At 35.0% G+C, this 19,028-nt stretch overlaps 1 pseudogene across 1 annotated transcript; it reads right to left on the bottom strand.

Annotated features, from left to right (window-relative positions):
* Positions 1-3,461: 3,461 nt before the first annotated feature.
* Positions 3,462-15,128, bottom strand: LOC147875158 (cell division cycle protein 20 homolog; annotated as a pseudogene). Its single transcript, XR_015535520.1, has 10 exons — positions 14,856-15,128; positions 13,880-14,022; positions 11,768-11,883; positions 11,206-11,352; positions 10,253-10,376; positions 7,240-7,432; positions 6,412-6,539; positions 5,890-6,037; positions 5,159-5,260; positions 3,462-3,882 (listed from the first exon to the last, which is right to left on the bottom strand). The product of XR_015535520.1 is annotated as a cell division cycle protein 20 homolog (transcript).
* Positions 15,129-19,028: the final 3,900 nt, after the last annotated feature.

The following is a 19,028-nucleotide window of genomic DNA, read 5'->3' as shown; positions in this document are numbered from 1 at the left end:
AGTATGTATTTGATGTATGAGAAATATCTAAAAGTATGCACAATGCCCCATACCAAACAGTCAAGTCCTACTTAAAGAATATATATCACCCCATAACATCATAACCAAGATTTTGGTGCTATATTCACATTTGCAGATGCATGTATGTAAATGAGTAATTTGTCAACTTCTGATTGAACTTATTTCATCTTAAATAGCATCTTTGAATTTCTTCTGTATCGAACATCTAAAGTAACTAAAACTAGTCAATACTCCAAAATCAGCTTCACTGCTGTATCAGCTGAAGAGGTTATGCAGCGTAATTGAAAGACTGACAATTCTTAAAAATGGTACTTTGCATTAAACAGCAACTGCATGTGGCACATTAATGGGCTGAGGCTGAGAAAAAATAATAACTAGTACTAGGGAAGGATTCAAGTCAGATACCTGTCATATATGAAGCAGATGCTATGTGATGGAAAGATTAGTACTCAACATTGAAGGAAAGCACTCCTAGATTGTAAAATATTCCAGCAAAACAATGGGTGCCCGCGTTGATACGGAAAGAGGTTTTACTGAATAATGAGGGCCGTTCAACCATGAACTTTATAAAATCAAAGCACAGATCTCTACTTACTAATGCCCATCTTGACGATTGTTTGTGAGCAGCAACATCATCCTACACCCCCAAATTTGAAAAACTGGCCTATGAAATGCAGTGACAAACATCACACTAACTTCCCACTTGAGTAATAATAATTGTACTTATAAAAGTACATATTTTTGATTGCGTGGTTTCTTGTATCATTAAACGTCGTGTTGTTTTGTGTGTTATTTGGTGTCCACATCTTATTTGTCCAGAATGTGACCAAACAACAAATTATCATTCCCTTGGTAAGAAGTTTGGGCTGCGACCAAGCATTTGGCTGGAATTGTGAAAAAGGTAGCTTTTATCATCAGAAATGCTCATTAAAAGAAAATGATTTCTTAAAACGTGTTCCAGGTATGTGTAATACAAATTAATCAATTAAGATGTTTGCATTTCAATTGTTGATTTCTTATATTACTTATTAAGAATCTTTTACTCTTTCTTTCACCTTCACTCTCTATAGCTAACAGATGAAGGGCATAATAGACAAGCTTGGAAGAGTCAGAAAGCTGCTTTTTATGTTCTCAGCATCCCCACCACAGAAAATGTTTGTACCATGGACTGAGTCACTTGAATAGCAGTTAAATGCAAATGAAATTGACATTACAAGAAGTACAAAGTACAGTCCTTCAGAAAGTCAAGAAATTCCCCATCTTTTACTAAACCCAAATATTCACTAATATGTTCACAATAACATGCCACCTTTCCTTATCCTGAGCCAGATGAATCCAGTTCACAGGCTACCACCCAATTTTCTTAAACCTATCAAGCACAATCTAGTCTTAAACACTTCAACATTCAGTCATAACCTCAAATAAATCACAACTCATGACCATTGCAATGAGCAAGTGGTCAGTGGCAATTAAGGACATAACAGCTGTTTACTGATAAACACATCTGTGACAAAATGAAGGTTGCATTTTCAGTGCATGTACCTCGAAGCCAAAGTGTCCTGGGCCCAATATGTTATGTTATTAATATTAATTTCATGGCCTAACCTACTGTACATAACCTTCTCAAGTGCATCAGGAAACACAGTTACTACTGAAATTGGATAATTTTTCACACTAGTTGTATCTCCTTAGTTGATATTACTTAATGTGTGATAAAACAGAGATCAACAAGCTTTCAAAATTTGTCATCTTATTTCATCATAACGTCTTAGGATTAATTTTTGGTAATTCATTTTACTTTATCTCAGTTTCAGTAGATGGGATAATTTTAATAATGGGCATTTAATGGTACAAGAATCTTTTAAATATGAAACTGCATCTTTCTACCCGTTTTAATGTACTGGAAGCATCAGCAACTTTTGCTGATCTTTAATTGCTTATTGTTTCCTTGAACATATTTTTCTTCTCCTACATTGCGTGTACCAAGTTACTCATGTATTATGATTGACTTTTGATCTACGTGTACTATAATGCTGTCCTTAGCCACTTTTGTAATTTCACATTACTTCATGTGCAATACCTATGTTAATGGATCGTTACTCTTCCTGCTATAAAAATATGTACATCCCTTGTTACAAAATTCCCTATTCTTTGTGTAATCAGCTATTCTTTATTTTGTGTATTGTTAGTTACATGTTTAATTGGAAAACTAGATGGGCATCCACTTACCTTATTGGTGGGATCACAGTCTTTATTAACAGATAACATACAAACTTTAGTGGCAGTAACAAACTCTAGGCAAATTTCCTTGCTTTGATTAAATTGTTACATTTTACTGGCAAATACATAAAGCACATTGAAAGCCCACCAATAATGATATATAATAATGATCCTAAACTAATAGCTAACTTTATTAATACCTCCTTTTTAATGAATGAAGAACGGTGATACCATAACCCTAAAAACCGAAGATGCAATGAAGTTCTTGGCTAAGGCAATTCCTAATTCATTTTCGAATATTAATCTTATTAATACCACACCAAATCTAGAATCTGGTTGCTGTATATACTAACTGGAATATTTACAACCGTTTGAAATTGAATGTTTCTTTAAAACTATATACATAATGGTAAGGAGGATGCTTTTCAATGGTTTGTAGATCTGTCTGCATATCCTACAAAGATAATTTGCTGCAGTTTTATGACTAAATGCCACCTGTATGTGCTATACAACTAACTTCAAATGGCTGTAATGTCTTTCAGATTTGGAGATGCAGCACATTGCAGTGGTATGTCAAATCACATCTTTGTGTTGGATGAGAAACATGGATTGTTATCGACTACACATTTCAATGTATCTATATCAATCAAAAAACTAAAGCTTAAAGTTACCTCACTACTTGATTTGGGTCCAGAACAATATAAACATCTTCTAGATTAATTAATGTCAGGAAACATCTTTCCGTCCCCTAATATTTGAATGTGTTTGGTTGCTTGCCTGACTGCTTTAAAGTTGGTTCAATTCTAGATATTGTATGGATCTATCAACACAATTAATTATTTTTAAAATCAAAACTAACAAAGTTTTAACCTAAAACTAACATAACCTAAATTTTATACCATAATAGCATGTTTCCTGTTACAGAGCAATAGTTATGTCACTATAAAGTACTCACTAGAGCATTGCCATGGACCACGTAAAGATGTGTACTTCCCTTTTCATCTCATTAATGCGGATAAAAGTATGACAGCCTTGCAACGAATATACTATATGCCTCTTGTATGAGAATGACCATCACCTTCCTTCTTTCCCTTGCTATCACTCGCATCCTGCATTCCGATTCACTGGTTGGTTTATTCCTTTGCCAAACCACAGCTTTTGAATTTTGGGTCCAAGACAACTTGTAAATATCTTAAAGAGTATGAAAGAAATATCAGAAATATTCTTGCAGTTAATGACCACGTTTACCCGTTGTTGTTTTTGAGGTTAAATAAAACAAATAAATATACATATCACCAAAATCACAAGCAGTCCTGCATAACACTCCACATAAGTATGCATCTTGAACATTTATGTAAGTTACTAGACAGTTCACAATAACAACAAATTATTTGTTCACTCAACATCAGGATTTCAATAGATACATCATAATTTGTGTGACCAAATTTCATCAGCGAATTCTCTTAAACATGCTCGGAGCAGCCTTAGAGTCTCTTATCTCTTTCTCCTTCTTGGCAGGATGAGGAGCAAAACATTTCCACAATCTTAACGTTTCATCTGCACCAGCAGACAACACTGTTCTTCCATCTGGAGACATAGCCAGTTGCAAGACCTGTGCTGTGTGTCCAGTTATTCGGCAACCTGAAATTAATTCAAGACTTGATTTAATTAACTTAATCAATGCTCTAATTTTGCTGATAAAATTGTGCAAGGACCAGTTCTCCAGCTTTGGGGTTTGGCAATAAACTCTTGCAGTAAAAATACAAACTGACTCTGCCTGCAGAAGGTGGTACTGGTATTCGTATTGTGTTAGTGTTTTGTTTGGACGACAAGATCCTGTCTGACATTTAGATTGAAAATATTTTATGGAAGTACTTTATAAATTTGTACGGGGACCACACAAGTTATTAAGGTCTGTGGTCAAATTTAAAATATTCACCCAGTGCAATGATCAAAATAAAAGAGTTTCAATCCAAATTAATAGGCATTTAAGGATCATAATTCTTATGTTAAATAGTAAAATCCTGAACTACTAGATTAATGGCAGCAGAGATGTGATTTTTAAGAAGCAAAGACTGAAATACTAAAAGAGATAGGTAAAAAATTAAAAAATGAGAGAGAATCTAACAAAGAACAGAATGAGATGGTATGGGCAATGGCTTATTAAGAATGAATAATAGACAAATCCCAAAGAAGGCTTTGAACATGAAAGTGAAAGGAAAATGTTCATAATGGAGGCTGTGATAAAGATGGGAATGACAGGTTAAGAAACACAACAGAGACAGAAGAAAAGTCAAGAGGAAGAAACATAGGAGTTGTGGGTTGAGACCAAATTGAGAGGCCAGGAAAACCACCCCATTTTCTTCTTTCATTCCCTCAAGCAAGGCAGAGTAAAGGTGATGGGAACAATATCAAAATAAACATAAATTACAAAGTTTGCCATGACAGTATTGGAAAAACATTTCCTGAGATTTCAGGTTCTCATGGGATGGGTTGATGGTGCCATGTACTGCGGCATAAATACGTATACTGACCCATGATTTATGATGAAGCAAATAGAGAGTGGGGGAAGAAGACTTTCGTTTACAAAATATTTGTTAATGGGTGCCTGATTGGGCATCAGAAACATCATGTTTTTGGTGCTAAACACTAAGTCAGACAATAATATACAAAAGTGGCTGGTAACTCGAGCCTGTTCTACAAGAATTAAATCTCAGCCACAGGATGCTCAAAAATAAGTGTGAAATAAATCTATCTTCCAACTAAACAATTATATATGTATAATTTTAAAATACATGAAAATATCCTGAGTGAACTTTCGTAGACATCTCCCAATACAAACCTTTCAGAAATAACCAATTCATTTTCAATCCCTTCTCTATTAACATTTCATCTCACTAAAATTATGATCATTTACCTTTGTCACTGATGGATATTTCCACATAATTAGTTGATTATTTGCATAACCATGACCTGAGATGAGTTCTCTGTATGTAGCTGACCACTGAAGACCACATAACTGTAAGAAATTTTTTACAGTGTAAATATTTCAGTGGATTCAAGGAAGTAACAAAATCCACTAAATAACCCAGTCCAAGGAGACAAATGACTGACACATTTAAAAATTCAAGACAATTATGAACTAAGAGGATGAAAAAATGTTTAACACACATATCGAGACTTTTCATTCATAAACCTTCCCTTAGTGGTAATAATGTCTAACAAACAGAAGACAGTAGTTGAATATGAAGGTAATGGCCATTTTATTACAAACTTCAACAAGATAATCATGCAGTAGTTAAGCAACAGTCCATACATTTCAGATGTTTGTAAATTGACAAACACAAGTCACGTTACTCATTTGTTATAAAATCTTCTCAAATGACCAGACATGTCAATGTGGAGTGGAAAATCAATGTTCCAGAGACTAGCTCCGTCTCCACTATCAGTGTTTCTGAAATGCTGGTTTTTGACACAACACCAACATGGCTGCCTAGATATTTAAATAAAACAATAATTATCCACTTAATAACTATAGATGTGCTACTGTACCTACCAAATTTAACAGTGCAACAGCCTAAGCAGTTATGTACTTCTATAGTCATGGCAGTCAAGGGGTCATAAATACAGTAATTATCCAGGCCTTACCTGAGACTTAGTGTCGATGGTGTTGAAACAACAACCAGTATTTCAATTCCAAAAGCGAAAGCATCTGTCATCTGTTCCACCACCGCTTGCCAATATGCTAGGCTGCCATGGGCACCATGCCAATGCCTTCACAGCTGCTTGATGTGCACTACAAACAAACACTGGAAATTACGACACAGCAGGAAAATAAGCATCTCTTTGTTGAAATGGAATGTCACAATTTTTGCAGTGCAATTCTACTAAACTGAAAACGCGCTTGTCATTCCCTTGTGACAATCATTTGTGTGTCTAGAGCAATGATGGAGATGGTCCCTGAAACACTGGTGATTTTTAATCAACTGATGTGACTGACAGTCCAAGAATGTTTGACTAAAATACAAACAAGTTAGCAATACTGGAACAGTTTCAAGATAAAATATAAGTCTACAATCACATTTTATTATTTTCATGGAATTTATATGATAGAGTACGACGTCCACTCATCTCACAAATACGAAACTACATCATCAAGTATCGACTTACCTGAGAGAGTATAAAGGTTGGGGTTGTGAGTAAGCTCGTCCTGCAACAACTGGCCAAATGTACAGCATATTGTCATTTCCACCACTAGCTAGGTATCTGCCATCTGGAGACCACTTTAGTCCACAAACCTGAAAACAGTGAAGTTATCAATAACACATCTAATATAAATGACGTTATGACCGTGGGAGTTTTCTCAAGAGACTGCATGCATGTGAATATTTTAATCTAAAACCAGAGGTTAAAGAGGGATGGGAGGGGGAAAACGCACATTTGTCAACGTGACACAGCATTTTAGTAACACTTATCTGAAACACTGCCTTTTTATAGTGGTCTGAAATCAGTCTTTGCAGCTTCACTTTAACTGCAAGGAAGATGGACAGTCTGGGCTGATATGAAACAAGGCGCTAGAGAGAAGTTGGGTAAGGAGAGAGATTATAAGTGGCCCTTTTAGGGCTCTTTTCAATAGGCGTGGACCATTTCCATCTTCCTTCTTCATTCCTGGTCTCTGGCTGGACAATCACCATTGCCTGGTCCTTTTCCTAACCCTATATAAACCAACCACTTCCCAACACTTCTCACTTCAGCCTTTGGGTTGGAGACAGTATGTTCCTCTGAAACACTGGTAACTGCCTACAAGTTCACTCTGTCACAGCCCATGATTAGATATGTAGTGGCCTGTCTCTGCAAGTGGTATAAGAGGTTACTAATTTCTTGAGATGACGTATAATCCCACTTAACTTGAAGGTAACATCTTTCAAGAGCTGGCAATTTACATGTCGCCAATTCTGTTAGTGGATAAATATATACTTTTTGGGTAACATAACAAACCTGTATAACTCCCATACTTGTTCCCACAGCAAGACAATCTCCTTCTTGCATCCAACTCAGAGAACACACAAAATCACTCCCTTCCAGACTGAGCAACTTCCGAGTAGCACCAGTACCAGCATTCCACAGATACACATGGTGTTAAGAGCAACTGCCAGGATGTTGTTCGGACTCCAATCGACCAGGTTCAGATCTGAAATAACAAGGACTATTACAACAAAATCTATGACTCAAATTTGAACAAAATTTTTAAAGAGGCACAGTGTATTATCCATCTTATACTATAAAAATTTGTGATTAGTCGTTGTCTTCAAGAAATTACGTCATCAACAATGTCAACTATAAACAAACTCGGCATTGTTGTGGAACACAACAATGCCGAGTACAACACAACAATGCCGAGTAAACAAATAACGCTTCACTACCGAGCCAGTCGCATTATCACTGCTCCAGAAGAAGCACGTGGAATCGCATTATTGATAATTTTCTGACAGTTGTCCTAAAACATCAGGAAAGTGAAAGAAGACGTTATCAACTATTTGAAGTATCAACTCTAACAACTCCTACAAGGTAAACTGATACTCATTCGATATATTACGATGATTAATACTATTATAAAAACTGACTTCATGATCGATTTTGAGACGAAGATTTGCAAGGGTGGGGCTGGACGTAAAAGGTTGACTGAACAAGAACTGTTGGCCTCTGAACAGCGACGTAAAGAACTACAACATCAGACCTATTTAACAAGTAAAGAAAAGCGAAGGGAGACTTATATTGATAAACATAGAACAACTTATTCAATAAGAACTGAAGGGAAAAAAAACAGACGAAGATTTGCAAGGGTGGGGTTGGACGTAGATAGTTCACTATCCAAGAACAATTGGCCTCTGAATATCAATGTAAAATCTTAAGAATCTGAACTAACAAATGAAGAAAAGGGAAGGAAGTCTTACATTGATAAACGCAGAAAAACGTATTCAACAAAAACAGAAGGGGAAAAAAGAAAAACGAAGATTTGCAAGGGTGGGGTTGGACGTAGAAAGTTTACTAACCAAGAACAATTGGCGTCTGAATAGCGACGTAAAATCTTAAAAAAAATGAACTATCTAACAAATAAAGAAAAGCGAAGGAAGACTTACATTGATAAACCTAGAAAAACTAATTCAACAAGAACAGAAGGGGAAAAAGCAAACGAAGAATTGCAAGGATGGGGTTGGACGTAGAAAGTTGACTAACCAAGAACAATTGGCCTCTGAACAGCGACGTAAAGAACTAATCCATCAGACCTATTTAACAAATAAAGAAAAGCGAAGGGAGAGTTACATTGATAAATAGAAAAACGTATACAATATGAACAGAAGGGAAAAAATAGAAAAGAAAACACAGACGAAGATTAGCAATGGTGTTGCTGGACGTAGAAAGTATACTGATCAAGAACAGATGGCCTCTGGACATCGACGTAAAGAACTAAAACATCAGAACTATTCAACAAAAAACAGAAGAGGAAAAAAAAGACGACTTGCAAGGGTGGGTTTGGACGTAGAAAGTTGACTAACCAAGAACTGTTGGCCTATGATCAGCGACGTAAATAAGTAAAATATCAGATTACAGGAAGCGCACCGAAAGGATTAGCCATCGTTGTCGTCAAAAAATGACGTCATCAACAATATCACCTTATATTTGTTTATACACGGGGGTTAGTTTAGTGTCTTACTCAACCAACGCAACCAACCCACTTCGGGGGGTTGGTCAAGTGTTTAAACCCCCCATTCGGGGGGGTTAGTTTAGTTTCTTACTCAGGGGTTAAAACACTTGAATGAGACACTAAACTAACTCCTCTTCGGGACTAACCAAGGTTGGTTGCGTTTAACAAACTAGGAGCTCCGAAAGGAGCGACCTGCTCTAGTAACCAAAAATTGTGCAGCTGTAAAAATACATTACCTTTTTCAGAAAAGCCTCAAACTTTAACGGGTTATCTCAGATTCAGATAGAACTAATTATGTCCACTGAAGGACATTCTCTGTATGAACACACACATACAGAGAAAAATAAAAACAATGGAGATATATATGAGGTAAAAGACCTTTTACAACGTAACAGAACAATATGTACATATACTCAGACTGCAAAAACATGTAAGGTGAACCAGATTCAACACATTGCTTGAGTGGTGGCCATTGTACATTAAGTCATTTACACAGGGTTTGTGCATACAATATATTCAAAACTGCATTGCACAAATGTTCATTATGTGGAGAAAATCACCAGATTATTGGCTAGGGTTCCTGGAAATAAACTGTACTGAAGTGCTGATTTGTTATGGTAATATTATAAATAAATATATCCACTAAAACCACCATAAGTGGCACCAAGGGTTTTCTTCAAATAAGTTGCATGAAATAATGAAACTCCTATAATCTTCTGTAAATGCCCTTAATTGACACACAAAGAAAAATCAATACAAACACCTGACTTCCAAAATATTCTCTCCAACCAGAAATAAAAGGCCTTGAATTATAACCTAATATCAATGGATTAGAATAAGCATCATAACTGCAGTGTATAATGTCATCTTTCAGGAAAACACAGCCGAAAGGCAACATTCGATACGACTTATTCCCAAAAACAAAAATCACACATTTCATCTGTACCACTGAAATTACTCAGAATAAAATAATGTTCATTCTTAGATAAGGCTCTGGTCTCGCTTATATCATATTTATGAACCAATTACAAGCATTAGGTGTCTGCTTTATCACTACATAGGTAATTGAGATGAGCGAAGAAAAATTACCAGCTCTAAGTCTATTGTTTTTAAACTTCCCTTTGAGCCAACCATTAAGTGTCATGAAAGAGACCTGTGTCCCACTCTACACCTAAATTTTAAGTTTTGATTGTTGGGCTTTTCGACCTTGTCCATTGACCCTTTTGGAAGCTTAATCGTTACAAACATCTGCTGATAAAACATTCAAATTTGATTTCTTACAAGATACATAAATACCAACTTAACAATAGTCATCCACAATGTCAGGAGCATCAAGAATTATATCTGGACTTTGTGGAATATATCGAGTCAAAATCTTTCCTGAAGGTCGTGCCGTGGAATACGTGACGTTCAGAGAATCCAAGAATCCCTGCAATTGAATATACATAAATGAGTTTATAGTATAATGCCATGAAAAAAGTGACAAACAGAACTCAACTTTAGAACTATTTATAAGCTTAACAAATTGATTACAAAAAATAGATAGCATAAATAATTTTTATTTTTGTCACACATGTTGACAGAATATCAAGACAGATTTATTTCTTGGAAAAACTACATTTAATAAAATATTTACAAACAGTTTTAAAATCAGATTATAACTTGTAGTTATAGCAGAATTTATCGAGTGATTTACAAGATGCCCATTAAGTTTCAGAACACATTCTTCAAATAACAGCTACTTTTAAAACACAGTAGTTGAACATTTATATTACAGGGTGAACCAAACTTTTTAGATAGAAGCCACATTTTACTTTTGGTTACGCTCTAAATGCAGCTCTAAAATATTTCAATTTGAAGACATTATTAGATTAACTTGTAAGTGCTAAATTCCTGTTAATGAATGCAGAAATTCTCTGGCTAACAAAAAACTGATCTAAAAATAAATACTGATAAAACTAAATAAACGAGCAATCTAGCCCTGTAAAACAAGCAGCAAATCACCTGAAAATGATCCAGAATTGAAGTATCTGTAAACAACACACACATATGAGATTCCTGACACAAATAAGAAAATGGTATGTGTTATTTGCAGTGTCCAACATGCTATTTTGGGTTTTATTGTATGTGCTGATCTTCCACATCGTATCACTAATTGTCTTAGTTGGCAAGCAGTAAGAGTAACAATCGTTGTGGTGAGGCAATCACCTACGAATTACCCGTTGTACTACAGTGAAACAGAAAACTAGAAAACTTACATCAGGCCTTCCTGGTGCTTTGTTCTTGTCTGACAGAAGCCTCATATTTCTAACATCTCCGCCAAACAGATACTCTGACATGAAGCGCTGATATCCTTTCTGTGAAGGGCTTATCAATTCATCATCTGGTTGTTGTTTCTGGGTCACCTGACAAGGAATAACATCAACTTCATAAAAATTCAAATTAGTTAAAATTACATTATAAATATAAAATAACAGCTAACTCTCCACAGGCAAATTTCGATCCCCCCCCCCCCCCCCAAGATCGAAACCCAATTTTTCTTTGTTATTCTGACACACACTGACATGAATAATGAACGTAACTTTCGTAGGTAGTTACCCACTTCTCAAGCAATGCATCATGGCACATTCCTCAAAATTGCTTGTACCACCTACAAGACAACATTTTAAACAGTGCCTATATACTACAGAAATACCAGCAAACATCACGTGTTTAGTGACTCAACGCAGTTCTCAAACATTTCACATATCATGATGTAATCTCTCAAGGTCCACAACCATTACAACCTGCATGTTTCATAAACACCAACATATTTATTACCTTATAATGTGCAAGTTCAAAATTGGTTGCACTTCTAACAGGAATAAATCGATCACCACCGATCGGTGTCTTGGATCTTTTGCCTGATGATGGTGTTGTTGAATATGAACAAGCGCCTGTTAAAATACAGAAAATGGTTAAAATACTATTTAACAATAACATACACATAAACTACAGACTCCCAAATAAATAAAATATGATAAGACATCAAGTATACATTTCACTGACACATTTAATATTCATTTTAATTTGTCGTCTATTATGAATCTTACAGGAATCACCTTTTATCGGCCACACAAAAACCCACACCCAATAAACTGGCTTGCCAATTTGTAAATAACACACACCAATCAACAGCATATTTGTCATACCACTATTAACCCTTTGGCCACTACTTGCAGGACAAGATATTCCATGATGGCAATGGACCCTCCTCTCACTTTATCACCAAAATATTGTGTCAGCCATCCACTTAGTCTCTCTAATACAAAATGTTATTTTCCACGACCTTTACTTTTACCTGATAAGTCTCACAAAAGGATGTACACTTGTGTTGTCTGCAATAGCTCAGCTGGAAGTGTGCTTACCTATAGTACAGGTGACCAGGGTCACATTCCCCACGAAATATCATTCGAATCATCACGTCTATAATTGTTTTGGAAGTCATAATATGTCATTTATTTTTTAACCCTTTGTGTTCATTTATTTTCTTTCCTCATTCACATTTCAGAACGAGAGTGAAGTTCGTTCCTCAATGCGTTACGACCATAATTCAGTTATTACATAGTAACACCTTTTCAGAATATCTGATTATCAATCTAACTGCTAGCTTTCATATTCTTATGCAAAAGCAGTGTATTTAAACCTCGCATCTGTAAAATAAATTAAAGCATTTATCACAGATATTTGTAAACTCTCTGTAACTGTAATAAAATCAGGAAAGCTGAAAAAAACAATTGTTCTTAAAACCAACAAATACATATGAGAGATGCGTAAATTTCTGCAAATTCTTGATTCCTGGTGACAACAGACTAATAATGACAAGTACTTAGGTGAAGAAAATTATGTCTACTTGTTCAATGAAATAAAACTGCTAAAATCTACACCACAATGAGTATTTTTATAAACAAGTTAAAAACTACATTGCAGTGTTTCAGGATTGCCAGGTTCTCATTGCAGTTATTTATGAACTATCTAATAAGGAAGACTATAAAAATGCACACTCTCATAAAAACCCAATCACAAGCACCTGTTTCCATAATTACAACGTCTGCATATTATGCTGCCAAATCAATAGCATTATGTGAAGTAACAATCTGAAAATGCAAACGCAGCAAGCATTTGTTTGATGTTTGTGATGTCACAAATGTTTGGGTTTCTGTTGCATTTGAAATAATCACCATCCAGAATCAAGTCATCCTAGTCTAACATGCTCGATGCAATTCTCACAATGCATAATATAAAGCTTCACTGTTATAAAATACTGGTGTATTTTCGACCTTTCACACTGAGAAACCAAGTCTACACCTCTCATTCTTGAATTTTAATGAAAGAACAGAGAAAGAAAATTTGCAAACACATAAGAAAATAAATTAAATTTGAGTCCCCAAAGCCACTGTAGACTTGATGATTGTAAAAGCCTGACGGAGAATCAAACCTGAGTTGCCTGCACCATAGCCAAACAACTGCTACAAACTGCCTTCTGAAATAACAGTAAAGCAAGAGGAAAATAAAACTGTGTTTTTCAAAGAAATTGTAAAGTATCAACAAATATGTTGGCCAAGAAGTCACAGGAGGGGCCAGAGCAATACTGAAAAACAGGAGGGGCCAAAACTGGTGGGTATCAACTGACCTGATGTCCTTGTAAGAGTATGTTAACTTGACTAGAAGGTAGTGCATAAAGAGATTATTTTGATATCAATTAGAATCTACTGAAAACCCCAATTTCACATTATACAAAACTAATGCCCTCTTTCTCAGTAACACAGAGAATGAAGAAAAGATTACTATTGCCAAGGAAAAGGCAGATTTGGACAGAGAAGTAAATAAGTTTCTGGTCCTAATTTAACATATATGTTACAAGTTATGAACACATATATATGTATACTTTACCTGGCATTTTCTTAGGTATTTTACCAGGTGTTTCCTGTGTTGCAATGCATTTCCCTGTCACATTGAGCTCGTTAGGAGTCTTCGATAAGCTTGCATTAAATGAAGTAGAAGCTGTTTTCTTGGATACATTCAGGCTCGTCTTGCTAATTAAAAGAAAATAAGTGTCATTATCAAAGTTTCATAAACTGAAATTACTTACCCTCTTAAGAATTACAAGAAAAAAATTATGAAAAATTAAATCAGCTTTGCACTATAGTCACAACTGCTGAAACAAAGGATTCATGCAATATGAAATAAAGCTTAAAATATCTTCATTCTGCATGGCACTGAAAGAAGCAGCATATATTTTTTAAAACTTCCATTTAAGCTATGAAACATTAACATACTGAATCATCTCCACAGACAACAAGAATCATTGCTTTCAGCCCTGTCACAAATACAATTAAACAAAACTTCTATCAGCACTGCAAACAATGTTAATGCACACTCACACCATATTCTATGTTTAACTGAGTACCACATAAAATTACCAGCCATCTCAATGGTTAATCTTAACAAGTCCCATTCTGAGAGATCAGATTCCATTTTTATTGCAATGAGGTTGATTTTTTTCATAAATGTTATAAATTTCTACATTAAGTTGACTGGGTATGTTACATGCCTTTAAAATTTTCATTAGCTTGTTCCTGTTAACTGTGTCAGCAGGAAAGCTTGCTTCAGAAATTCGTAACAGGTTTAAAAATGTGTCAAACTTTAAATCAACATGATATATTGATCCTCACTTTTCACTTCACAGAAAAGTTTTACAATAATTTATTAGTTTTGCTTGGCTTAATATAACCTCAACTTCCTGACAACTGTTCAGCTATTATTAAATTCAGGATGCCTTCATAAGAAACCGTTTAAATGTGAAAATTCTGAAACCTTCAACTATACAGATTCGTTTAAACTATCTTAAATACCAGAAACAGCAAACCTTAAATTGGAGACCTCAGGATACTCCCTCGGCCACGGAATCGGACTTTTGCTTATTGCATCGTCCATTGTAACACAGTTCTTTAATTCATTCGCGAAAACAAACTGCGATTCGGTAGAAGGATGTATAGACACAATTGAAAAATAATAAGAATACTTGACTACACTATATTTCGATCCGCAGATTTCAAATTCGTCTGTAATACACAAAATACGTTTCCTGTCACAGACCTAACTTCAAATCTGATGCTTTTATGTTTATTTCCGTCATACATTGTGACCAACGTATAAGATGTAAACGTCGTTACCAGTGCAGGTATCTTACGTGTTTGGAGGATATGTATGACTAGAGATCACCTTAAAGCGTAATACATGTGTATTACAGCCTTTGCCCATTTGCTTGTTGCAGGTTATACAGCGTTAAGCGCTAAAATAATTTATACATCGCATAAAAAAGGAGTAAAGCTGTCCCTCTATGTTCCATGTAGGCGCTTTAGCAAAATGTGAATCTCTTAATACTTTTCTGCAAATTACGAACCTACGGAAAATCGATACTGTGGGTATAAAGCTGAAACAATAAAATTATTCCAGGTGACCACTGCAAATACAAGTTAAATTCAGAGGGACGCAGTAGCTAATAAACATACCTACACATTATGAAATATCGTTATACAATGATTATTTTACCAAAATGCAAGAATTTGGGTGTTTAATTACTCTGACAACAGAAGCGATGCGAAGATAAAATTTCACTAATGTTTACAAAAGTATGTATTTGATGTATGAGAAATATCTAAAAGTATGCACAATGCCCCATACCAAACAGTCAAGTCCTACTTAAAGAATATATATCACCCCATAACATCATAACCAAGATTTTGGTGCTATATTCACATTTGCAGATGCATGTATGTAAATGAGTAATTTGTCAACTTCTGATTGAACTTATTTCATCTTAAATAGCATCTTTGAATTTCTTCTGTATCGAACATCTAAAGTAACTAAAACTAGTCAATACTCCAAAATCAGCTTCACTGCTGTATCAGCTGAAGAGGTTATGCAGCGTAATTGAAAGACTGACAATTCTTAAAAATGGTACTTTGCATTAAACAGCAACTGCATGTGGCACATTAATGGGCTGAGGCTGAGAAAAAATAATAACTAGTACTAGGGAAGGATTCAAGTCAGATACCTGTCATATATGAAGCAGATGCTATGTGATGGAAAGATTAGTACTCAACATTGAAGGAAAGCACTCCTAGATTGTAAAATATTCCAGCAAAACAATGGGTGCCCGCGTTGATACGGAAAGAGGTTTTACTGAATAATGAGGGCCGTTCAACCATGAACTTTATAAAATCAAAGCACAGATCTCTACTTACTAATGCCCATCTTGACGATTGTTTGTGAGCAGCAACATCATCCTACACCCCCAAATTTGAAAAACTGGCCTATGAAATGCAGTGACAAACATCACACTAACTTCCCACTTGAGTAATAATAATTGTACTTATAAAAGTACATATTTTTGATTGCGTGGTTTCTTGTATCATTAAACGTCGTGTTGTTTTGTGTGTTATTTGGTGTCCACATCTTATTTGTCCAGAATGTGACCAAACAACAAATTATCATTCCCTTGGTAAGAAGTTTGGGCTGCGACCAAGCATTTGGCTGGAATTGTGAAAAAGGTAGCTTTTATCATCAGAAATGCTCATTAAAAGAAAATGATTTCTTAAAACGTGTTCCAGGTATGTGTAATACAAATTAATCAATTAAGATGTTTGCATTTCAATTGTTGATTTCTTATATTACTTATTAAGAATCTTTTACTCTTTCTTTCACCTTCACTCTCTATAGCTAACAGATGAAGGGCATAATAGACAAGCTTGGAAGAGTCAGAAAGCTGCTTTTTATGTTCTCAGCATCCCCACCACAGAAAATGTTTGTACCATGGACTGAGTCACTTGAATAGCAGTTAAATGCAAATGAAATTGACATTACAAGAAGTACAAAGTACAGTCCTTCAGAAAGTCAAGAAATTCCCCATCTTTTACTAAACCCAAATATTCACTAATATGTTCACAATAACATGCCACCTTTCCTTATCCTGAGCCAGATGAATCCAGTTCACAGGCTACCACCCAATTTTCTTAAACCTATCAAGCACAATCTAGTCTTAAACACTTCAACATTCAGTCATAACCTCAAATAAATCACAACTCATGACCATTGCAATGAGCAAGTGGTCAGTGGCAATTAAGGACATAACAGCTGTTTACTGATAAACACATCTGTGACAAAATGAAGGTTGCATTTTCAGTGCATGTACCTCGAAGCCAAAGTGTCCTGGGCCCAATATGTTATGTTATTAATATTAATTTCATGGCCTAACCTACTGTACATAACCTTCTCAAGTGCATCAGGAAACACAGTTACTACTGAAATTGGATAATTTTTCACACTAGTTGTATCTCCTTAGTTGATATTACTTAATGTGTGATAAAACAGAGATCAACAAGCTTTCAAAATTTGTCATCTTATTTCATCATAACGTCTTAGGATTAATTTTTGGTAATTCATTTTACTTTATCTCAGTTTCAGTAGATGGGATAATTTTAATAATGGGCATTTAATGGTACAAGAATCTTTTAAATATGAAACTGCATCTTTCTACCCGTTTTAATGTACTGGAAGCATCAGCAACTTTTGCTGATCTTTAATTGCTTATTGTTTCCTTGAACATATTTTTCTTCTCCTACATTGCGTGTACCAAGTTACTCATGTATTATGATTGACTTTTGATCTACGTGTACTATAATGCTGTCCTTAGCCACTTTTGTAATTTCACATTACTTCATGTGCAATACCTATGTTAATGGATCGTTACTCTTCCTGCTATAAAAATATGTACATCCCTTGTTACAAAATTCCCTATTCTTTGTGTAATCAGCTATTCTTTATTTTGTGTATTGTTAGTTACATGTTTAATTGGAAAACTAGATGGGCATCCACTTACCTTATTGGTGGGATCACAGTCTTTATTAACAGATAACATACAAACTTTAGTGGCAGTAACAAACTCTAGGCAAATTTCCTTGCTTTGATTAAATTGTTACATTTTACTGGCAAATACATAAAGCACATTGAAAGCCCACCAATAATGATATATAATAATGATCCTAAACTAATAGCTAACTTTATTAATACCTCCTTTTTAATGAATGAAGAACGGTGATACCATAACCCTAAAAACCGAAGATGCAATGAAGTTCTTGGCTAAGGCAATTCCTAATTCATTTTCGAATATTAATCTTATTAATACCACACCAAATCTAGAATCTGGTTGCTGTATATACTAACTGGAATATTTACAACCGTTTGAAATTGAATGTTTCTTTAAAACTATATACATAATGGTAAGGAGGATGCTTTTCAATGGTTTGTAGATCTGTCTGCATATCCTACAAAGATAATTTGCTGCAGTTTTATGACTAAATGCCACCTGTATGTGCTATACAACTAACTTCAAATGGCTGTAATGTCTTTCAGATTTGGAGATGCAGCACATTGCAGTGGTATGTCAAATCACATCTTTGTGTTGGATGAGAAACATGGATTGTTATCGACTACACATTTCAATGTATCTATATCAATCAAAAAACTAAAGCTTAAAGTTACCTCACTACTTGATTTGGGTCCAGAACAATATAAACATCTTCTAGATTAATTAATGTCAGGAAACATCTTTCCGTCCCCTAATATTTGAATGTGTTTGGTTGCTTGCCTGACTGCTTTAAAGTTGGTTCAATTCTAGATATTGTATGGATCTATCAACACAATTAATTATTTTTAAAATCAAAACTAACAAAGTTTTAACCTAAAACTAACATAACCTAAATTTTATACCATAATAGCATGTTTCCTGTTACAGAGCAATAGTTATGTCACTATAAAGTACTCACTAGAGCATTGCCATGGACCACGTAAAGATGTGTACTTCCCTTTTCATCTCATTAATGCGGATAAAAGTATGACAGCCTTGCAACGAATATACTATATGCCTCTTGTATGAGAATGACCATCACCTTCCTTCTTTCCCTTGCTATCACTCGCATCCTGCATTCCGATTCACTGGTTGGTTTATTCCTTTGCCAAACCATAGCTTTTGAATTTT

The sequence above is a fragment of the Zootermopsis nevadensis genome, unplaced genomic scaffold (genome assembly GCF_977971745.1).
Source record: "Zootermopsis nevadensis isolate Lab colony 2312 unplaced genomic scaffold, Znev_1.0 Znev_ptg000001l, whole genome shotgun sequence".
Classification (NCBI taxonomy): Eukaryota; Metazoa; Arthropoda; class Insecta; order Blattodea; family Termopsidae; genus Zootermopsis; species Zootermopsis nevadensis.
This window is presented reverse-complemented; position numbering and strand designations above follow the sequence as displayed.